Source organism: Strix aluco, chromosome 5 (genome assembly GCF_031877795.1).
Source record: "Strix aluco isolate bStrAlu1 chromosome 5, bStrAlu1.hap1, whole genome shotgun sequence".
NCBI classification, from domain to species: domain Eukaryota; kingdom Metazoa; phylum Chordata; class Aves; order Strigiformes; family Strigidae; genus Strix; species Strix aluco.
The window spans coordinates 31,924,763-31,949,535 of record NC_133935.1 but is presented as its reverse complement, the minus strand read 5'-3'; the positions used below and the strand labels follow the sequence as shown (position 1 = coordinate 31,949,535).

The following is a 24,773-nucleotide window of genomic DNA, read 5'->3' as shown; positions in this document are numbered from 1 at the left end:
TCTTTTCCCCCTCAGGTCCTAACATCTCTATGTTCATGCCTTTTGTCTGATAACATTTCTTGCCATTTTCTTGCTGGCCTGAGCATGTTTTTTGAGTCTGGTAATGATTGATTTGCTGGGGCTGGTAGCAGAGAGACTTCTGGTGATGACTCAAAGATGTCTTTTCTTACTGTAATGTTGCTGGCACACTATACGTTCAGATTCTTTAGCTCAGATAGAAAGTTGTGCTCATCCATGTTTTACCAGCATCCTTATTCACAGGTGTTGCAATCTTTGCATTTTGAATAGGGGCTTTGTAGGGTAGTGGCTTGTGATGATGGTAAAATGGACAGTTTACACCTTCAAATCACTGCTTCTAATCCAGCATGAATTTGGTTACTTTTTGACTGCTTTTTCCTTTTCCTCCCCCCCCCCCCCCCCCCCCAATTACTGTGAAAGTAAAGGAAGTTGATGCCTGGTTTATTCTGCAGAAGACAAATGCATGTGGAATATGTGAAAAGAAAATTCCGTAATCTAAAAAGGTCTCTCTTTAGTGGTCTGCATAGTTTGGTTTCTTAAGGTGGTTCCTCAAGAACAAGCTATTACGTTGTCAGGGTACGGTCTTTATGATGCTTGCCGTGTTGCTTACTGTATTGTATATACTTTAGGGACAGTGTCATCAGTTTAACTCTCAATTAACTGGAGAAGTAATTCTGCCAACAGTTGTGTGCCTGGGTTAAACTGACTGACAGGAAACTAAATAATTGTTTTTAATACAATCTTGGAGGTCTTCCTGTTGGTGACTTTTCTTTGATATCCAAAGATAAAAGGAGTATCTCTCACTCTGATCGTTATAGCTTCTCAAGCTAATGTGATGCTTCAGCTTCCATCTGCTGCAAACTTCACTTCTCCTGGATTATTCTTTTGATTTGTGATGATCTGGGTGATATAGTTGCCTTTGGGCATGTCATGTCATTATCTTCCTCTCTTCTCACTCATTTCCAAGATTCATCCACTTAAAGCCACTTTGCCCCAAGATTGCCTCTTCTCTTGGCTGGATGATCTCAGCTGGCATAATCATTTAACAGAAGGCTGCTTTTAAGTTTAAAATAAAAAAAACCTGTCTTCTCAAAATAGCCCAGCTGCACACACATGCTACTGCTGTTAGGTGCTGAAGGTTGCTTAGCAATTCTTAAATTGGTAGGAAATTGCTATTACCCTGGAAACTCAACCCCAAAATGCAAACAAGGGAAAGATGTTTATAGAGGTGTCCTTGCTTGATTTGGGAATTGTGCTCTCCTGTGCCCCTCCCCCCTTCCCCCTCCCCCCTCTCTGATTTTTACTTACTTTTTTTTTTAATTCCTTTTGTTTCCTGTATTTTACTCTCATTATTGAGGTTTGACATTAGGGAAGGTGGTACTATTCTTTGTTTCATTTAAATACTGACTGTCAAGTTCTTGATTATGCCATGAGTATGTGAATAGTGCCAAAATCGAGAGAAGTCTAATGCATGAAGACTTGGTGCATGTGTCCATGTCCAACAGGAATGTTGGCTAGATTAAACTGTGTAACAACACCTTAAGGTGACACTGTTACCAAAAGTAGGCATCCTGATTTCTTTTTTATTTCCTTGTGCCTCATTCTCCTTCCAAGTTTTTGTGTGGCTGGGTGGCAAGCCAGATCAGGAATTGATGCAGATTGAAACTGGTGGTTTTTGTGTGTGCGGCCATGTCAAATTTAACACAGATCTGTTCCTTGATCTGGTTGAGCCTGTGCTGGCCCACAAGAGGTGAGGAACGGGCAGGCTGGACTGTTCCTTTTGTTGGCAATGCTAGTTTAGTGTCTAATCAGAGGATGTGGCCTTATGATATAGCTAAGTTGATCTAAGCTAGCTCTTGCCAAAAGGGGCAGTCTTGGATGCATGCCTGTGTTGCTTCCTTGTGCCAACATCGGTGCTTGTCTGGCCTTATGATTGGATGATTAATGGAGCTAAAATGACAGGAAACTAATCCTAATCCCTTCTTCCCCTCCCAGTTTTCTTTTCACTTAGCTTCGTGAACTAGCTTACTGTGAGTCAGACAGGTTTCAGTACTGCACGTGTCTATCTTGTTTCCCTTTCACCTCTCAGGCTTTGAGCTATTCTTCAGAGATTCTGGATGAGCAGCTGTATGAGAAGTTTCTATGAGTAATTTTGTCATATGGTAAATGCAAAGTACTATACTTTTTTCACCAAGGAGTAAAATAATCAGGTTTACTGTGTGTTTACTGTGATAAGGTGTCGCGATGGCAAGAGGACATACCTAAAAAGCTACCATGTAGAAGCTGCAGAACAATTTAGTCTTTGTGGTTCGCAGGTTTGATAATCTTTTTCCAAAAATTCTTACTGGCTACAGTTCTTAATCTTATACCTTACGCAAAATTGACTCTGCCTTGTTTGTCTATTTGAGATTGAAGTTTCTTAGATGCCTCCAGATGTCAGAAAGGGATAAAGGTTATTTATATGTTTATGAGTAGTGTCTAATTTTCTTTTGAGCAGCTCCACCTTCTCCCTAGTGTTGTGGTCCGTGTTTGTATTGTTGTGGCAGTGATTTTGTGCTTTATAGTAACATAGTTTGAGCACTTCTGGCTCCTAAGAGCTCATGTTGCCCCTGCACTATGGTGACTCAGCTGGGTGTATAATTGGCAATGGACTAGACTGGGGAACTGATTTTGCTGAATACCCAGGAAAAATGGCTGGTTTTCAGCTAACTTGATTCCCCAGTTGAAGAAGGGGCAGTGTAGGGACAGAAATAAGCAGCTGGACAGTGGACGACTTGAGGGTTGCTTAAGCTGGTGTTGTTGCTGTAGAACATCTGTGGGATCACAACCACTCTTGTCCTGGAAGCAGCTGGCACAGAAGTAGAAAAATGCCATGATAGAAAGCTTTTGTCTGGTTGCGCAAGAGATACAAATCCTTGGGGGAACTCACCCTGAAACCTTTATTGAGGGTAAGAAATGCTTGCTCTTAATAGTGTCCATCAGCTTCTGGATGACTCACTTGGAAGATTGTGGTATGGCCCATTTCTTTATGGGAAAGTTTCTAGTCTGTTCAGAAATGACAGGAAAACAAACATTTTAAAATTTTAATTAGGTTCTAAATATTAATGTGTGTAACTAACTGATTGATCATTCTACAATGACAGTTATAGAGTGGTATAACTGTCTGGGAAGTCTAAAAACAGCCTTACTGTTGGTTGCAAAAAAAGATTTCATGCCTTTCACAGGACTTCCAAATAATGCAACATGGATGATTATAAATCCTCAAAGCATCTTCCAAATCCCTCTATGTTCTCTTCAGACTTTTAATTGAAAACATTAAAATCAAATGCACCCAATTATAGCTTTTACTATAGTCTTGTGACTGGATGCTTGCCTTTTTTTTTTTTTTTTTTTTTTTTTAAAGTGGGGATATATTGCATACTAAGACTTGGCATTGCTCTGAAAAAAGTTCTCTTACCCTTAGGTAGTGGTTAGATGTTTGGAAGTACTAATGGTGTAAGCAGGTTCTCTTCCCCTGTGCAGTGCTGGCACAAGTGTTGGTGTGGCTGCATGGCAAACTGCACCAGGGTCCTGATTTAGCTGGAGTGTGAACCAGAAAACTAGCTTTTACACCTGGATCAGTTTTCTCATTGGTTTATCATGTGTCATTGCAGATTCATGTGCTGGCCTGAAATAGGAAGGGATGTGGAGGAAGGAGAAGGCAGGATTTTCTAATGCATTTAATGGTTCATCCCAGTTCAGTTTCATTTGAGCTGCAACCCTACTTGGAGTAATAGAATTGTTGGCCAGGCTGTTTGAGATGCACAGAGTCAGACTGTGATTTTTTGCATTTTGAGGCAGTGTTCCCCTGTACTGTGCTGGTTCAGCTGTGGCTTGTATGGGGGAATCGATCCAGCTGAAAAATAACCTAGGAAAAACTGCATTTCAGCTCCATCAGCCTTCTGATATGGTTCGCAGTGGTGGCTCTACCAGCACCACTGCTGGTACAATGCAGGACATAGTGGCTGGGTAAGAATGAATGTCAAGACAAGGTTTGCTTGAGTTGTTACCTTTGATGTGGGACAAACGTTGAATGACATGCCAACTAGGGTTAAAAAGAGGATACCTTCCATCTGTGTCATCTTCTGCATGAGTTAGGAAACCTGCAGGTCCAGCTATCGCTGTGCTGAAGTACCATTGGACAGTTTACTGGAGAAACTCTGGTTTATAATCCCAGTACCAATTAACACCACTTAGCATGGTGTTGGCATGGTGGGTTACATAGCAAATTGGTGTGTGAGCTCTTGCTTCGTGCTCTAGCTGGCTAGGCTACACTGCTCTTACTGTAGCTTGGTACTGTGCTTTTACATAAAGGATATAGTTTCAGTGGACTGGCTAATGTGAATATACCTAGACTAGGAAATAGATTCTGTTTTACAACACTTTAAAATGGTGTTTGAAATGTGACTTTCCTAGTTCAGGCAGGTTACAAATTCCTGTCTAAAAGAAAATCCAGTATGTCAGAAGTTCCTAAGTACATTTGCTGTTTACCTAGTTGAAGCAGATCTTACATATTTGAGACATGTCAAGCTTTCTTCCTCTTTTGGGAAGAGGAAGGAACTCTTTTTCTTGGGTAGATTGAGGAGGGAAGGTTGAATCTCCTGCCATTCCAAATCCTTGCTGGGTGAGTGTTAGATATGTCTGTCACTTGTTTGTGAATTCAGGCCTGGCTGTGCTTGTCCTCCTGCATGATCTGACCTAATCATCATGTGGTACTAGACAACGTGTAATGTCTCCAGTACATCTCCTTCGATAAAGCAAATTGGCTTTGGCTCCTCGCGAGACGGTGACAGCAGTCCTTACAGCCAGCTTCCTAACTGAGCAATTACTCTTCCTTTTAGCCCCTTTCCACAGGCCTCCCATCCTACAGCGACAGGGCCTGATGCCAATTGTATTGGTCATGATTTAACTCCCGCCAGCCTTTGCAAGGATTGTTACAGTTTACCAAACTCTGTTATTCCAAGTCTGTGGTTTAAGGGTGTGTCTTTCCAGGCTTTCTGTATCCTTTGTAAAGAGAAGGGAACAATCCCAATTTTTTCTCTTTGCAGATTACCGTTACTCAAATGGATATGAGTGATGTTAGCTTTGGACAGGAAATATATCAAGGAGTGGGTAGGCACTTCCTAGCCAAATTGTAACTGAAGTAAAAGCAAATACTTCATATGGCAGTAAGGTTTGGCTCAGTCTCATTTGTTTTGTTGTAATAAGCACCAGCTTTGATTGGTGTTTTTTGTTGTTTTCTTTTTTTTCTCTCCGCACTTGTTTTCCTTCCTTCTCTTCAGATCATGACATAGGGTCCTGAGAATGAATGTGTGACAACATGGATAAAATAGCATGTATGCATTACCAGTAAATTCTTATTGTTGCCTTGAGTATGCACTGAACAAATATTTGAAACAAATGTACTACCACTTATAACTTTGTTCTGGGTATTATAGAGCAAACGTTACTAAGCAACTGAAGTATGAATCTGAAATGGAAGTGGGGAAAATGGCTATTTGAGCTACTTGATCAGCTATTAATGTGTTGATGTCACATTCATTCAGGTTAATTACAAGTGTTAAGTGGGGAATACTTAATAAAAAACCTTATTGTTAAAAATGTTGCTCCAAGTTTATGCTTTGTGATTGATTTGCAGAGGATTATCTTGATGTTTTTTTACTTTGCTTCTTTGCAGGTTGCTTTACCTGCAACTTTTTGAAGCTGAAGGTTAGCCTCTGGAAATACCTTTCGCTTGATAACTCTGCTGCACTGTAGTAATTTATGTCATGGTAGTCTTCTAAGTTTAGACTGGTTGAAACAGCGGCATACTAAGAAGCAGGAGACTTCCATCTTCATTAATCAAAACCAAATATGATTGCCCTTGTATAATGTCCGTTACTCTTTAAATGTTGACACAGTAACCATTTCGTTGGAGACTTCCAGCTGGTTTGTTTCTGTTTAAACTACTGAACATAAAAGAATTTTAATTTTAACATCGTGGTGGCTTTTAAATACTTATTTAAAGAATTATGGAAATATAATGAAATATTTAAAAATTGCTTATTTCGTTAAAGCCTTTATATATTGCACATTTCCATTACTGGAGCTGAAGTTTTAGAAGGGAAAGCTTTTTTGTTTACTTTATGTGGAATATTTTTCTTGCATTCATTTTCACTGATAGTGAATGGGGAAGAGAGAATGGAGCAAGAGAAATATTTTTTGAAATGCAATTGATTTCATTTGAAAATCCTCATTTGTTGTACATGCCTGTCCTTCCAGGTTTATTAGGAAGGATTACTTTACCTGACTGGATTTCAAACTGGCAGTTGTCCTGTTAAAACACTATTATTGATACAGAAGGACAGTAATCAAGAGTTCAGCAAGATTCTAGATAGGCTGACCTCACTGGAACAACTCAATCTGTGTCTTCTCAAGATTGGGTTCCTAAACTACCAAAAATTGAGAATGTTCTCATACTTTTAAAGAAAATTATAGCAATCTGTAGTTTCATCAGTATTTTCTATGGTGGCGCTGTTGGAGGTTTATGCAAATTTATAAACTGCTGAGTTTAGCAAGTTTCGATCACTAGTTGGATTTGAATTGATGATAACACAAACACTGTGCTAAAGAACGTGTTTCTCCAGAATATGAAGATGCCATGATGAACTGGACATAGGGGTTAGGACTCTCATGTGAGATTTACAGTTTGTTTATTTCTGGTTTCTCTTGCAGGTTGCCATCACGAAAGCCAAAGTGGATTTCTCTGGTGTGGTGTGCCTGCCCCCTTCCGTCATTGCTGGAAATGGGCTGGACGGAGGAGGGGCTGGCGAAAATGATGATGAGCCGGTGCTGGTGTCGCTTTCGGCGGTCCCCAGCCCTCAGAGCGAAGCTGTTGCCAATGAGCTGCAGGAGCTCTCCTTGCAGCCCGAGCTGACCCTCAGCCTCCATCATGGCCGAAACCCCAACCTTCCTCCACTCAGTGAAAGGAAGAATGGTAAGTGGTACAGTGCACTCGTGTCTCAGGTAGTATGTCCTCACCAAGGAAGTACTGTCACGTAGTCGTGGTATGTGTTCTGATGACAGGCCTGCTTCTTACAGTGTTGTATTTGTATGAAGAACTAATAATCTACAGTTGACAAAGCTGATTTACATTGTTGGATGGAAAGGATTGATGATACTGCCTGTGGAAGTTCCAGAGAGCTCCAGTGATAAATGCTTTAGATTATTGTTTTGGGTGAATACCAGAAACAACTTCCATGTGCTTTGTGGTGACTAAAAGTTCTGCAAAGCTTAGACAGTCAGTCAAAGGAAGTGTTAGCTCATCTTCAGACTCTAGCCATCTGTAGATTTTTCTTTGCCACCTTGGTCTACACTTGCCAAGGGTGAGTAACTTTCTCACTGCAAATGTCTGAAAGGTTCTGTCATACTTGTTAGAAGGAGGAACAAGACCTAGAGTTAAAAATGAGATATCCCAGTAGGTCTAATTCTAGAGTGAGAATGTTTCTCAAGTTGCTTATGGACAGCTATGGTATGAATCCCTCTAACCGTTTGGTGGGTGGTGGTGGAGTGGAAAAATACAGGGTCACTTGGTGACCAGAATTCGTGGGTTTGGGAGAAAGTGAACTGTCTGAAGCTCAGTTTCACTGGGCTGCCATGAAAGCCTCTGCGTGTTTGGCACCATCCTGTGACACACTGATGAAACCATTTGATAACTGGTGGCTTCTGTTTGTGAATTCCTCTTGGTGATCTCCCTTCATTCCATCCTCTAGGGTATATGTTGGTGGTTCTTGGCAATATGAAGGTCTTGCTAGAGTCTGAATTCTTGCTGTCAACCTTACCTGCAAGATACTATGTCTGTGAGCATGGTTGAGTCCTGGGCACCTTACAGTGTTGTGCATTATATGCATTACGTAGAGTTGCATGGCACAGTGTATTGGGAAAGCTGGGGAGCTTTGGAGCGGCTTTATAGCCAGAACATAATGCTTATGGTAAAGTCACATTAGAATATGTGAACTGTAGGACAGGAATTTGAATTGGAGGGATACCTCATGTGACATGCCTTCATGTTCTTCACCTCCAGAAACTGAGCATGCTTTTCTCTGAACAGTGTGTCAGTGTTTTGCTAGTTGGAAGAATTAATGAACTTCAATCTTGCTTTTTAAGAGGATAAAAAGAGTTCCTTCCTTCATATACATTATACCATTGTTATATGATTACAGTCATGTTTACAAGCCTTAAAAACGGAGAAGCTAGGAACTGCAAAAACAGAACAAAAAGCTTCTAATCCTTAATGTTGCAGTCCTCTAAGCACAAGATAAAAGACAACAGATGGAGTTAAAGGTGGTGGTGGTAAATAAAAGAGAAGAAATTGGAATATTAGTCAGGATGGCAGACGGTGATCTCAACTAGTGGTAGACTTGGGCATTTTACAGTTATGAAGGCAAGGAGAGATTTCAAATGAAATTTAACTGAGGTAGTTTTGAAGTTGGTAGGAGGCTTGAAGGCAGCATGGGAAAAGCGTATGAGCCTTTGTTTCCACAGCCTGACTGCTGGCCACCTGAAGGTGACATTATGAATTTACTGGAGGCAGGGTTCTTCTCTTCTTAGTGAATAAGACATGATTAAGGGTCCTGAATTGGGAAGAAGCAGTTTATTCTTGATGCCACAGGGAAAGGGATACTAGTGATGGGAATGGATAAGAGTACTTTTTTAGGAAAATGAAACTTGTAGCAGTATTTTGAATGGATACAACCAGGACACAACAGCATTTGTTGTGGTCAGAGGAAAGGATACTCTGTTACAGAAATGAAAGAGCCTTTATATGATTCAATTGTTTGGATAGATTTACAAATTGGTATCTTGGGAATATTTTACAGAAATAGATGGTTTTCCTCTATCATAATGTTATTTTAATGAATTCAACCTTGAAGCTCTGTCATTGTGGTCTGCAAATCTGTTTGACTGGAACAGGTAAAACAGAGTTGGGTTTGAAAAGTATTTGAAAAGGAACACCTCTGCCCATACCTTTTGCCAAAGAAAATTAGGATATTCCCGGAAATGACTCATTAGGTGGGTCTTTATCAGGGATCAGCACAATAGTGGGAATTTTACTGCTGGAGGTGCAGCTTTTCAGTCAAGGCATGAAGTCCAAAGTCCCTGATCTAAACTGCCTGAGTATTTCTTATCTTCAGAGGTATACAATGCTCTTTTCTCCTAGGCTGCAGTATGTTTTTATGTGTTGTTTGTGTGTACATTCATTAAAGTATTGTGGGACTGAAAAGTGCTGTTGAAATATGGTTATCTGCAAACTGTCACAGCATAAAAAGAGACTTGGCATAGTGAGCTGTTGAAAAACATAGCTGATGCATTTTTAATTAAGGAACTTGTCCCCTCAAATGGGAACTCTTCAGTTATATTGAGGTAGAGGTTGCACAGCTGTTGAAAGCTGTTGAGCTTGTTAAAGCTCCTTTTTAAAATATGGTGTACCTTTGTTGTTGTGCCTTTGGCTTCAAACATGTTAAAAAGCCTTTAGAGATGATCTGCCAGTTGAGATGGCAATCTGCTTAAACATTTGAGCAATGTAAAGTAGTTGTAGAAGCATATCTTGTGCAGTGAAACTGCTTCTGTGACAATTTGCCAAATTCAAGGTATGAGGAAGATTCAAGCTGAGTGGCAGTGGGAGGGGAGGAGATGGTAAATAACAGACTTGCTGGAAGCTGAGTATCTGTGTCAAAGGGTCTCCTGTTTGCAGTTCTAGACAGGCATTGCTGACTCACAGCTGAACTAACTACTTACGTTGAGCACTTCCAACAGGTTAACCCTTTGTGTAACTCTTGCTTACAGAAGACTTTGTTTATCTGTCGATATCTGTAGAAAAATATAACATGGATTTGTACAGGATTTGTTACTTAAGTCTGTGGTTCTGGAACATAAACTATTAGCTGAGTTAAAATAGAAATTTCTTTGGCATGTGAAGCATTATGGAATTATGTATCCCATGGGAGAACTGGGAGTGCAGTCCTGTATGCACATGCTGCCATATGTACTAGGACAGCGGATTCCTTTTTTTTTTTTTTCCCCTGCTCTTAGAGAGCTGAAGAGCAACAAGAGACAGTTTCTGGGGGTTTTCTTGTTGATTTGGTTTTGTTTCAGACCCAGACTCCTCTTCTTATTCTTCTCCCTTATCACAGCTACACATTATCCTTGTAGGTGTGGGTACCTACAAGGATAGGTACACCTAGATAGATCGGTGTAAAGACCTTAAACGTCTTGACTGAATAGTTGTTATTAAGTTACACTAAATTAAAATGCAATAAAAGCTATTAAGGATATCTGTGAAGTATTGGAATATAACAGATAGGAAACAATTTCTTGTCACTTCAGTGGAAGGAAATCTTATGTGGTAAGGTGTTAGTAAAATACTTTGACACAACTATTATGTTCTATTCAGACATCAGTCTTAATGGAACATTTAAGGTGTAGTTATTTAATTTGTCTATGTACTTCAAAGTGAATTTTCTACCCAAAATTCACATTCCTTCTCCTTTTTTACCCATGTTCATCAAGGCCTTAACTTTAACTATGAGAGATGACCTGTGACTGACTCATTTGTTGCCACACAAACCAAAAAAAGGTCATTACAGAGTCATCTGAAGCTCTTAAGTGTATCTTGATTTTTCTCAGTCACCTGTACTAATATGCCAAGGTAACTTTTCATAACCCTTAGGGCAGGGCTGGAGCAAGGCCCTGATGAATGTGGTTACAAAAAATTGAAAAAACAGGCGATGAATACACAAATCTTATGCAGTTTGATAATTTCTGATCAAAATTGTCCTATTTAACGTTCATTTGAAATTATGATAATTGCTTTACTAGCTTATTGACTCTCTTGACACATTTTCCCCAGATGAATTCATAGTTATCTTTGTCCAGAGGTCATGAAAAACATTGTGTTAGAAACCTATGACAGTCCTAGTTTCTTCTCACTGTAGGCTTGTTTAAGATGAGGTAACATTCTTTTGAATGAACTGTTGCATTTTATGATTACAGGTTTGGACAAAACTTGTACCAGCTTGTAAATTTTTGGGGTTTACTTATCTGGGATGCTTGCCTTCTGCAAAGTACCATATGTGCTGGGGGAAGAGAGGCTAGTTGGAATGTATGGAATTTCAGTATGACTCAAGTCATGTAACAGGCATATGCTTTAGGTATCAGAAGGTAAAGACTGAGTGCTGTAAAAATCATGGGATTAATTGTTGCCACATAAACTGTTGGTGATTACACTCACAAATTGCAGAGTTGAACTCTTTAAATGGGTCTAAGGAGCTATTTTTGTGCCTATGCCCTTTTACTGTTAAAAGATAGGGGTAGTATTTTAAATGTTTATTAGGACACCTCATTTTATTTTAAAGAATTGTGTAGGTGATTGCTCATATAATTCATTTATTAGGTTATACGTTCCTATCTCCCTCCCCTTCTTTCCTTTTCCCATCCTGGATTGTCGTTACATTGAATGCAGCCAGATTCAGGATTTATTTCAAATACAACTTATTATGGTGCTTTGGCAGATTTTATAGCTGTCTTCTTGCTACCGTGAGTTTAAAAACATTGATAATGTTTTCTTAAAATCATGTCATAAACTTTCCTTTTAAAAAGAGAATATTGTGACTTGTGATCTCATTTAGGAAGTTAGGCATGTTTGCTTATCAACGAGGGTGGTATTTTATTCCCAAGAAAGGGTTTTAAAAAGGATTATTCTGAAATTATTTTCTCCGTCTTTGGGGGTGGGGTTTTTTTTTGTTCTAGTGTATATCCGACTTCTGGAATAGTGTAACTCAAAGTTACATTTAATTACCAAGTGGTGGTTACTGCTTTACCGAGAACTTACATGTGAAGAAGATTAAGTCTGTATTGTAAAAAAAGGACCAAGACAGGAAATATATAGATTTCTCTGATCTGTCCCTCACACACATTCCAATGAGGCTTGCTGTTTTCTCTCGTGTGTGAGTAAGGGGAATGGTTGTTACAATAAAAACAACCAGTCTATCTTGGATAGATTTGTGTTAAGAGACTTTATGTCCCAGGAGACTATAAATTTAGCATGCTGTCTGAAAGTTTCTGATAGAGCTATGAGATTCAGAGCATGATAGAAATGACTGGCCTGCTGCTGATGGGAGCTACTAAACAGCTGAGAAGTGGTAATCTCTTGAAATATTTAAAACAAACTTTTAAATAGTGATGGGCAAATAGTTGAGGTGGAAGGCAGCTTTAATGTGGTGGCTTTAACAAGTTAGCTCTCAACACAGTTTTTGTTTGTTCCTGATCAAGTTAACAATATTAATGCTCTTTTCCAATCAAGATTTGTAATATTCCTCTCCCTTCTGTTTCTCCTTTCCAGTTTCTCTCTTATTTCAGTTTTTGAGGTTTCATCCTTTGAGGTTTCAAGGTTCAGGGCTGATGGATGAACATTAGACATATATTCTGATATTTAAAAAACATTCCTTTTTCATGAATTTAAAAGGCTTGCTAAACAAGTCAGGCCCAGATCTGGGCAGCTGTTTTGTCTGTGTGAGTAAGAACTTCTGTTGCTTGTTTTGCTGTTTTAAGTATTAAGGGTAGTAATGGGGAAAGGAAATCTGCTTCTTTAAAGGGAGAATGCCATGCAGCAGGATTCTCAGTCTGTTCTACTTAAACAGTGAGTGGCTGCTTCAGCAAGAAAGGTTGCACCATTTCACAATAGTCAATTGCTGCTAGTACTTAGCAAACTGAATCCTAGGTTTGGGCGATAGCTTGCTTCTGTAATGTGTGGCTTTCCTCATGAAAAATTCAAGTTTACTGTAATTCATTTATATTGGGATACTACTTCTGCAGGCTGTAACTCTGTCTCTGCCATGATCAATACATTACCACAAAGTATAATGAAGGAATGTCTGCCCAAAGACATTTAGTTGTGCAGTCTTCATCTTCCTTGCTGGTCAAATAAGCAACATCCTGGTTAATGCTTTAAATTTCATCTATCTGTTCATGGTCACTGCTAGTGCACATGTACATACTTCAGGGAGTTAAGTGATGTTCCTGGACACAGTAGGAAGGATTTCCTTTTCACTTTCTCAGTGTTTCGCCTTATATTTTCACGTATCACCGCAGAAACAAGCATACATTCTGCTGAAAATTGATGGTTTCCTTTATTTATGATGAATATGGATATTCAGGATAGGTGTTAAAGTGACTTATTTCTGTCACTAGTGTCTCTAAATTCCCAGGATACAGTGCACCACTGCAGTTCCTTTCCATAAGGATTGCACAGCAAGAATGAACAGTTAGGCCTGCAATTTTTACCTAGTCTGGCTGCAAATCTAGGATGGCATAAGTGGCGTTTGAATATGAGAGAAGCCCAAATGAGCTGATTCTTGTCCTTTTATAACACACTACTGATGTAAGGAGTATGGAAATCAGATAAATACTACAATATCACTGTAAGGGATTTTCCCGTATTATTTAAAGCTGCCAAATGAGTTTCTGCTGCCTCCTTTGAAGCCCCAGATGTGTTTGTGTGGGGAAAGGAAGATATGTTGCTAAAACCTGCCATGCTCTTCTCTCAGCTGTTGAGCAGCTGTTGGGGAGTTCTTGCATCTGAGTGCTTAGAGAAGCCCTGAAGTTATTTAAGATTGGAGGAGTCAGAAAACAGTGCTAAAGCAGTTTTGCACACCCAGTTACTCATCTTCATGAACACTGTTGTGGCAGGAGAGGGATTCTGACTTGCTACAGAGGGATTTTAAATCTAAAAATTGGTCTATATCTTTCATGTGGAGCTCAATATATTTTTGGGCTTGGTGCAAATACATGCAGTTACTTAAATGACCTAATGAGAAATGACGTTGAGCCTTGGGGAAAGATGGGGAATAAGGGAAAGCTGCTCTGGGGACAGAAGTGTTGGAATTAGTTTAAGATAATTAAATTATCTGTTGGGCAAATTACTTGAGACTCTTTAGAGACCAAAATTGAATTTCCTTTCTGTTGGAAGCTAGAATCATCTACCGAGGAAAGACTTAATTCTATTTTTATCTTTTATTCAAGAAATATTTGATTATAAAAGTTTTGTCCATATCCCAAATAATTTGAAACTGATCATCTGGATGTGGGAAACATGGCTTAATTTTTTTTTTGACCTCTAGACAGGTTGGATGGAGGGTGTGATCCACAATGGGAAAAGTCAGAAGGAGAAAGGGCATTTTGTTTGTTTTTAAGAAACAGATGTTACCATTTATTTGGAAGAAGTTCCAGTCCTTTATTACAGTAGCTCGGGTTTAGTGGTCAGCAAGGGGAGTTGACAGGGATAGGGGAATAGTGCAATTATTAAGAAAAAGGACTTGTAAAGATTGAAGAAAAGTCACTGATCTATCAGCAGGATGTGTATGTTTTTGGCCACGTTGTTTCAAAGCTGAGGATGTCTGCATGTTTATGTTAACACTGGGTCTCCTTGTCCTTGGAATGAAATTGCCTCATCAGCAGAGCCCCTTAGGGGACTGAAAGTCTACCCAAGACGTCATCCTTCTCTTTTAAAAGGGAAAAAACCTGCCAGTTCTAGTGTCTATGACCCCTTCCTCCTCCCTCCCTTTTACTTACAGGGCATCAAGGGGCGGACCTTCTGCAAACTACACGTCTTGCATTCCCCTTTGAGTGTTCATTTTTCTCCTAGCAGTAATTTGATTCTGGGCTGTTCCAACTTGCCTGTAGTGAATAAGCAGAGAACTGCATGTTGAAAGACTGAGTTTTCTCAGTAGGCACAGTTTTCATCATAGAAGGATGAGAATTTCTTGCCAGTTTTGAACGAGATTAAAGTTGAGAGGTCCTCTTGGATTTTTTTTTTTTAATTATCTATCTATCTATCTATCTATCTATCTATCTATCTATCTATCTATCTATCTATCTACCTATCTATCAGGACAGGTCTTTAAGGGATTGTAACTGTTGAGAAAAGGATCAACATGACACTGCTGGAACCAGAAGTGCAGATGACAACACTCCAGTCAGGTATCACCCCAAACATATCCCATGGGGTAAATTTGCTTGTGGTCACCAAACTATATAGGCAGTACCAGGAGGCTATGTGTCTTTAAGTAAAGACAAATTTGAGAGCTGTGGTAACTTCATGTGCAGGTTGCAGATGGATGCTAGTTGGATGTTAAATACTGATCACTTTAGAGCTTCATCAGAGATAAAATTATCTTTCTGTTCTTCATTTGTTGGTCCCCAGTGTTAAAGTGCCTCATGAAGATTAGAAAATCCCAGTCAAATATAGGACTTGTTTTAAAGACATTTCCTCTGTTTAGCTTTTGGCTGATTTGTGTGCTTTTACTGTTAATTATTTTTCAATGAAACATATTCTTGATACTTTGGAGAGATTTTAAATTGCATATTTTGGGAAAAACAGTTCTGTTTTGTAACTTCCCAGTACTTGTTTTATGTCTTGAAAGGCTGTTTCCTTGAGAATTAAAATGGTATTGTATTTTTATGATTTTGTTTTAAATACTATGGTCTTTTTGTGATATTGTGCTCACCTGTTAGATATGTACAGTTGCATTTCTGATGTGTAAGACATGCTAGAGAGAATTATCTGTTAATGGCAGTATGATGTATTTCTGTAGGGCATTTTTATCTGAGGCTTTAGAACATTCTGTAGTCATGAAACTTAACAACTATGTATAGATATGAATGACCTCTGTTCTATGGATGGGAACAGAGACTGGCTGTAACCTTGGTAAGATCTGACTGCAAACTAGTAGTAGCCTTTATTTTATAGTTGTGACATATGGTTGTATTCTTTGTTGTTTAGAGAACCAAAGTACTTTTTTTTCACCTCCTGTTGTAGATAGGAAAGGCAAGAGAAGTGTTATGGCAGGGCCACATTTTATATGGAATACATAGTTTTTGTCTCAATTCAGAAGGGTGTTTGGACACTATACATCATTCCTCTAGTCATACTCTTGCAGTCTGTGAATTTTGGAGGTAGCATTTAGACATTAGCAAGTTGGTATTGAACAGGATGTGTATAGTAAGACAGTATCTAATCTGTCTTTGTTGTAAAGAAATTTTTTTTTTTTCCTTGATAGGACAGCAGTTATGTAAAGGCCAGAAAAAGATGTTTACCTCTATGTGCTTTGTTTCTAATAGGTTTTCTAATTATGGTAATTTTTTTTTTTTTTGCAGTCTAGGAAGAGCCATGGAATTTACATTTCAGTGTTCTTGTAATTTGTGCGTGATATTCTGGGGGAACTCACAAAACTTGTTAAAATTAGAGAAACAGTCTTCATATTAATATTACTTTTTTTAAAACTTATTTGTGGTGGTGTTTCTTGTTTCTTCCAAATTATGGAAACTCCTGAGGCTTGCATTTAATTCTTACGGCGAGAGTTTCTCCCACTAAAGAGTACTTGTATGTAGCTTTCACTTAAGTCAGCTAACCCTAGTCCTAGATGATGTAGTGGCGTTCTGCAATGTTGAGGCAATTTCCTGGCAAGCTCAGCTTACCTAATGAGGGATACAGATTCATTGCACCTCTTCACTCAGTGGCAGCTCTCTTTTCTCCTGGATCAAACACTGCTGAAAAAATATTAAGCAAGAAGCAGGCAAATGGTTATGTAAACGGATTTGCAAGATTGGTGGGCAAATTAAGTATAACAGGATGGAACCACGTGCGTAGTAAGTTTTAAAGATCAGTTTTGAATAATGAAAGTGTATTACAAGTTTCTAGATAAGGAAAATGGCTACTCGATGCTGAGACCAAATTGTTCAATGTTTTTTTTCTAAAAAAATGTAATATTTAGTGATTTCAGCTGCTCTTGGTTGCTACTGTTATTTGGCTTAGTGAGGTAATTAAGTTGTTGGGCAAACTACTTGAGACTTTTTAGAGATTGAAATTTGATCTCCTTTCTGTTGAGAGCTATAATCATCTAATGAGGAAAGACAACTTCTCAAGGCTTCTTGGTCCTGATGTTCATCTCCAGAAGCCCTAGTGGAAAGATGGAAGCTGGAAACAGTTGTCCCAGTCAACTTCTCAAGGTTTTTGAACAGCCATTGAAGAAGTAGGAGAATCATGGCCTAAGCTGGGTAAATAAATAGACCTTACACAGCTTGCATTTCATAGACCAAACCTTATTAAAGCGTGCAGGCTGTAAGACACTGCTTATTTAATGCTTGGCTACTAATGGGAGTCCACTCAAGAAGTAACAGTGTCTGAAGCCATAGCTGACATAGGGAATAATGTTTGTATTCCATGTTGGTGGGCACATAAAAAGCAGCACCTTTGATACTAAAGATGAGAAGACATTCTTACTATTTTAGAGAAAGAACCGAGGGGGAGAATACATCTTCACTATTCTGGGAGCAGAATAGCTTAAGCAGGGAGGGACTATTCTTCAGAACAAAACATAAGTGAAGCAGGAACAATATGACTAGTGAGGTGCACATTGTATTAACCATAAAAAATTAAACACACCTGTCAAACTGAAAAAGGGAAGAGTAAAAAATCAATGCAAGTGATGACAGCTGAGGAAGAAAATGTAAACATGAAAATCAGGATGAAATGACATTTCAGAAAGGCAGTAGACCCAGAAATAATGGTGAAAATAAGAGCAGAAACCTAATTGCTGTATTTGGCATCTCATTGGAATAGTGAACTTTTTTGAAGAACTATGTCATTACTGACCCAGTCATTCAAAGAGCAGTCATACACAGTGAGGCAAAATTCTACATTCGTATTCAAGAGTACAGTTTTGGAAACAGCCTGTGCCAGTTTGCATGTTTTCATTCTGTTGCAAATGAAGCTGATGTGATGTGTAGGTCTATACCAAGCTCTTAACAATGGGAGCTCCCTCATTAGGGTTTTTCTCTAAGAGTCACTTGGTCCTTTTTGCAGCCTTGACTCTCTCAGCATTTGACTCATTTGTTTTCTTTATATTTATTTGCTGATTCCAAAAGCATGCTGTTTCCTTCCTATTATCTACTTCAACCTAATCTCCCTATGTAGCCTCTTTTTTTGTTCCCCTGAAGCCTTTGTGTTTTTTCATGCCACTACCTAATTATCCCATATGAAGATCTTGCAAATTCTTTTGCTGTTGGTCACTGTTCGGTCAAGATATGGACTGAATAGTTTGTTGATGTGACCTGGCTTTGTTCTGTAACAGACTGTTTGACCCATTGAAAGAATGAGTCATGAATATTCTTTTCCTTTTTCTTTTTTTTTTTTTTTTAAATTAAGAGGGAAGAGTGCAAGAAGAATACTTTTTTTTTGACACAATCTACAATCCAGTAACACTTAAAACTGTTTTTGAACAGTCATGAGAGGGACTTACACAAGTTAGGGAAATCTCAGGAGTCTTGCATGTGCTGCTGGCATCTATGTGCAAATTTTGTGCTTAAATGGCAAATACAAACTTTCAAAGATAATTTCATTTTTATTTTAGTTATTGTTCACAAGTTTCTCTTTATGACTTCTATCAGGTGGCTGGGCAGAAAAGTGTGTGCAGTACACATGCAGAGGTGCAATCAGCCAGATACATAAACCTTAAATTTCCGTTCACTTTTTGCAGACGTTTTGCATGGATAGATAAGAGTTATGGCCACTTAGGGTTCCTTAGAGTCTAACAACACATTACCAGAATTAATGGACATTAGCACTTGGCCAAATGGCTACTTTTGTTAATGAATTCCACTTCTAAATTTTGCTCTTCTTATAACCTTCTTCATTTACTGTTCTGGATAGCATTGGTTTGTTTCTGTGCACTATACTGTGATTTACACTGTCTTGATATATGTTACACATTAATAATTGTCTGTGTAATCTTAAGTTTCTTTCTGTAAGTATACTGAAAAAAAATTAAGAACTCTTCAACATGGACTGATCTATTGGATAGCATCTTTGGGTTTTTGATATGTTGTTCCATTAACCCGCTGAAACAAAGCTTAGAATATTAAAAAATATTAGAGATCGAGCCAGGTTTGCAAACCAGAATCAGGTTGTTCTGAACTGTTAGAAGTGCGGTTTAGATGAACAAGAGGTTTTTTTCCGTGCCTATTTAGAGAACAAAAGAAGTGTTGTTTTGAAGTCAGCACTGTAAATGAGCATAGAAGTAATTCAGTTCTCTATAGTGGATAAAACTTGACTTCTCTGGTCTAATTTGCTTTGTATCCAACTGGTTGTGAAAAAGGAACAATTGTTTCAGCTGAAAATTAGTGTCATCTTGAATCGAATGTAAACCCACTAGTTTTCAGGGGGAAAGTTGCATTTTTGAACTAGTTCAGCAGATTTAAGGATATATTAAACTCAGTTTAGGACAAACTGATGCTGATCCCATTCATTCTTTCAAAACACACCCTCCCCTCCCAGGCTTTTTCTCTTCCCTCTTTAAAGTATGTAAGTTGAAGTGCTGTAGGGATGTCAGCTGCTAAACTACTTTTAATGGGAAGAAAGGGTTCAGCATGTCTGCGTATTCATGGAAGGAGGTGTCTCCCTCTTCAGCTCTTTCAGGAGTAACAAATGTCAGAGCTGCAGTTTTTGTGGTTGGTTTTCTATTTCCTGTTTTAAATAAAGTTTAAATTCAGTGCTGGCTCTTTGTACTTATAAGAGTAGCCTCTCATTCATGCATTAAAATGCCTTATAATTTCATCTTGTCTTTTTCAAGCACCTGTTAGTAGGACTTTTTCCTTACTGTTGTTTTCATTTCCTAGTAAGAGGTTTTTCTAGTTGTGAGTTTTTTCCTCTAGTTTTTGGCATTTAATTTTGTTTCAATAGTAGAACTTAAACTACAGACATTTTTTTTTTTTCTTCACCCCAACTTGGAATTTCAAGATTTCAATGAGTTCTTGAATCAACACAATCAGGATTTTGCTTTTGCTTTTGGAGGGTGGAGGTGAGGGGAAAACACTCCTAGCTTTATAGTTTGCATCATCACCACTTTAGAAATAGAACTTTTGATTTCAGTTTGGAATCTATGGCATTTGGAAATGTAACCTTTTGTATCTAGGTAGCAAGTTCCTGGGGAGTGTAAAGAGTTCCCTGGTTGCTGGTACAGTTCCCTGAGATGTGTATATTCTGAGTAGTGATAAAGTGACTCTTCACTGGCTTTTAACCAGAATCCTGCATGTGATCCAAAGACTGAACAAAGTTATGTGAGCTTCGTCGTCATCATGCAGTGGGAATTCTTTCCGAAGCAGCAAATGGGATGTTCCTGAAGTCAGCTTTAAATATGGAAATTTTTATGCTAGAGCTACTAACTACATGAAGTTCTGAGCTGGCTGTTACAAGACATGGAGTGAGGAGTGCACAACTGTAAGCTGCACATTACTGAGTTATTCCATTCATGAAAGATTTGAACATAACCTTTTGCTGCCTTTTATCCCTGTGATTAACCATTGAGTAATCAAATCACTGTGCTGTTGTATTAGCCAAACTAGAGTTAAAGGATTGTACTGAAACTAAATACATAAAGGATGGGTTTTTTTGGTCAAGAATGACAGCCTACAATAAAGACTGCTCATTAGAATCACTTGGTTGAGCATTATCTATTTCTACTGACAACTTTAAATTTAAACAAGAAACTGCTGGAAATCTATGAAAACCTGGAGTGAGTATTTGTTGAAGTCTTAAATTACCTTTTAAAAATAGTATTTTTTCCTCTATCTGCTTTGAAAATACTCTGTTCATTTTATGCAGTGAGTTTCAACTGCAGGTTGAGAAAGAGGGAGTAGGAAAAAATCACCCAGGCGGCTTTTTGTCTTTATCCATTCTGTGAACTAAGATGAACTTGCAAGGGCAGACACAGGCTGCATTTGTTCTAAAACAGAAAAGATGTGGTAGACACAAAACAATTATTCACCAACTGCTTTGTTTCCTAACCTTACTTATGGCTCCAGCTTACTTTAAATTGTAACTATTGAGAAATAACTTTAAGGGAGGGGTGTGTGTATGCATTTTAACCAGTTTCCAGTGAGGTTGTCATCTAAGACTGTCATCACCATACTGCATTTTTTTGTATCATTCACCAATTGCTGTTAAAAACTAAATGACAGTTTAAAATGCACATAACCTCATGTCAGGTTTTATATGCTGTAACCTTAATCAAAGCAGAGTCTTCTTGGCTGCAAAATTAATGCATTATGTATAATGGGCCCTATTTAATTGTTGCCATCATATTCTGTGTGTTACCCATTCATTTACATGATGAATATGAATCTACCTTTCTTTAGGAACATAGTTCAAGTGCATGAGCAAAATGAAGTAAAAAAGAATTATTTAAATCAACTTCTTATTTGGGGTCTTTAGGCACGATTGTATAAAAAGTACTTAATGATTATTTAAATAGACTCAGACTGATCGTTGTTATCTTGTGGCTCAGACTGATCATAGTCATCTTTGTGGCCTGCCACTAATTTAGGTTCTGGATTAATATCTGAACGTGTGTTATGCTGAGTCGCTCTAAACTGGTATGATGATTACATCACGCGTGCTTTGCCTAAAGGGATACAGTGCAGACACACATCCGTTCGGTCTTCCAGTTACCTGGTTACTCCTTGCTATCCAAAGTTTGCCAGATTTAGGAGATGACTAATGTTTAACGAAGGGCTCAAGTTTCCATTTCTGTGTGATGGCAGAAATTTACATTAGGGTTTAGATGCAGCATTTTTTTTGTAATAATAGGATTAATGTCCAGTCCACATTTTGATTATAGGCATTAAAATATGATTTTTTTATATATCTAAGCTTCAATATGAATCAGGCTCTAATGCGTGCCCAGAGCTGTATAGATCAGTGGGGGGATTATAGGTGACTGTTGAGGTTTTGGGAATGTCTCTGATGTTGTTGATTGATGTTATGTGGAAACCGACATAGATAAATTTTAATATTTAACTCTTTGCCATCTGCTTTTACCAGTCTCAAACGACTCCTGCAGCACAACCCTCACCCGAACCCAAACAAAATCCAAACAAAAAACCCCACAAAAAACCAATCCCCAAAACCTGAGGTAACCTACAGCTTTGTGTCACATCTGGATGCTTCTTGTTGCTGAGCTGATGTACCTCAGTTCAGACTTACAGCACCCTCTGCTGTTCTGACCTTAGGGCTCTTCCAAGAAGAGACAAATGGAGAAACCTCAGCTGGTTGTTATCTTGAGGTGGCCTGAACCTTTTTTGCATTTGTGACTAAGGAAACATGATCCCAGCTTTATGGAGGTGAAACTAGAATCTTTATCTTAATGGAAGAAATATTACCCCCTCTCCCCTCAAGTTCTTTGACAAGAGAATTTTAGTAACAGGATCAATATAGGAAAGAAGTTTAATAATGTTGGCACAGCTCCATTTTTTGATTAACTTTGGTGTGGTTTAAAAATGTTGTATAACTTAGCAATAGTTTAAGTAGGTAAGGAGTCATAAATAAACAGAACTGGAATTACCCTTCAGGGTCACAGAGCCCACTCCCCTGCTGTTTTATGTAATCAGGTCATATACTCCCCTTTGCAATTTTATTGAGCACCATTTTAAAAAGTGTTAGTTGCTGGTGAGTGAGAAATCTCATGCTGGAAAGCTTTTCCTAGAATTTCTCTCTGTGGTTAAAAATCTTCTGGTTTTCAATATTAAATGAGCATGTGTGTCAGCGTCTTTTAGTCCAAATAGCTTTTTGTAGTTAAACTGAAGCAAATCTTAATGCAGGTGAAATATTTTCACTAAAGAAGCTTCATCCACTTCCAGTATCCTGAAGTAGGCAAGTGCTAAAGTAGTGGCTGCTGTTGTGACCTGCTGAATACTGGTTTGTATCTTTCTGTCCTGATGCTTATTTTAAATCGGAACCTCTAAGTAATGTTAATGATACTTTCCAGGCATTATGCACAGCATTGGAATCCCAGCAGGTTAGGAACCTATTTAATTATCCAGTGTGAGAAGTAGGTTGAGAAATGTATTTATGGTTCTTTATAGTCTTTTCCATTTTCTTTGCCCTGATTGTTTTTTCTCAGAAGCTAGCTTGATCAGCCTGTAATAAGTGACCTTGATGTGATTTCCGCCCCCCCCCCCCCGCAGATACTCTGATTGAAGCTGGTTTGCCTTGTGTATATCTTTCAATATTTGAGACTTGGATTTTGCGTTCAGTAATGTCAACTCAAATTAAATATATGCCTTTTAAAAATAAATTGATTAGCTTTGATTTATTAAAGTTACTATCTGACACTGAGGTTACCACTAGTTAAAAATCACAAATCCAAAAACTTTTGGTTAAGCTCTTCAGAAAGTACCTTGAGCTTGACTTATTGCAAAACATTCCCAAGGCTTAGAGCCTTCAACATTCTTTCACTAAAAGCTGAAATAAACAGAAAACGCTTTGCAGTATGCCTTTGCTGACCCCATGTTACCTCAAACTGAGCAAGAACAAGATCCAGATTAGTAGGCTCTGTATGGAGAAACCTCTATTGCTAATCTTATCCTGAAAGTGCAGGGACTAACATTTGAGTGTTTGGAACAGTGTAGTGTATGAAAAGTGGTCTTTCAGGCAGGAAAATTTCAGCCCATTTAAAGTTCAAAGCAGCTTTTAAGTTTAAACTAGAAGGTTACTGGCAACCCATATGGACCAGAAAAGAATAGCAATTTTAAGCAGAAATGCAGTATTCTACAGAAGTGGGTTTTTGTTTTGTTTTTTAATTTCCAAATAACTTTAAATGTACTACACACAATCTCATTTCTGGGTTTTTTTCTTCTTTTCTTTTGTTATGCTTTGTTTGCTGCTCCTCTTTGTACTGGGTGTTTGCATTGTAGTGGCAGACTAAGTTGACTGCTTATAATAAGAGACTGCTCCGCTCCTCCCAGTTTTCCTCGGAGAGGGGCACTCACTGTTTGCTGTGGTTGTTGATTTAGTGCCTGGGAAGAATGAGGTTTTTTTGGACCACTTCCTCATCACTCTCTCACTAAGGGAGCCTGCGTCATTGAGAAACATTTAACCTTCTGGCCTTGAAGCAGGACTGGAAACTTTGCTGCAAAATCTAGAAGCTGAAACTAGATCTTGAAAATGTTATTTATGTGAACTACTCTTTCCTTTGATTTAATTAGGACAGGAGATTGCAGAGCTTGATTTAGAGTTTTGAGTAGCTAATAATTTGCAGAGCGAGGAGGGAAAAATTAGTTCTTTCGTGAAGAATGGTGAGTAACTGGTTTAGGGGAGGAGGAGAGAAGAGTTGGGGGCAGAAGACGGAAAAGTGTGGGAGGCTGCACGGGGAAAAGCTGTCCTAAGATCATAATTCTGGCATTATCAAATGCTTAAGTAGTTCTCTCTAATTTGTGTAAGGAGGCTGGCTGCGCATAATTTTATTCATGTAACGATGGTTTCATGATGCTGATAGCAGAAGCTCATCCCAAAAAAGCATTGTGGTACAGGAGTTTTCAGACTTAACCTTGAAGCATGAGTTGGTTGTGGAGAGCTAGGGGCCAAAATTGTGGTGGGAGCTTTTATTTCCAGAGGTTTGATCTATTAACAGATACTGCCTCTCCCTGTAAACTTTGGCATGACTACTATATGTCATATATATGTTCCCAGATTCTACAGTTCCTTCCCCCATCCCACCCCATCTCAACCACAGGTGTTCTTCTAAGACTTGTGCAGAATTTGCAGATGTCTGGCTGCCTTGCTGGAACTACACTCCATTATCTGAGAGGGCAGAAGATGTTCAGAAATCCCAGATGTTTCTGCAGCA

General features: G+C 38.6%; 1 protein-coding gene across 1 annotated transcript in view; it reads left to right on the top strand.

Moving 5' to 3' along the window:
* MRTFA (myocardin related transcription factor A) overlaps positions 1-24,773 on the top strand; it is a 97,493-nt gene that overhangs the window by 12,403 nt on the left and 60,317 nt on the right. Inside the window, exon 3 of the mRNA XM_074826731.1 lies at positions 6,772-7,033. The gene's annotated coding sequence lies outside the window, so the exon portion shown is untranslated. The remainder of the gene's footprint in view (positions 1-6,771; positions 7,034-24,773) is intronic.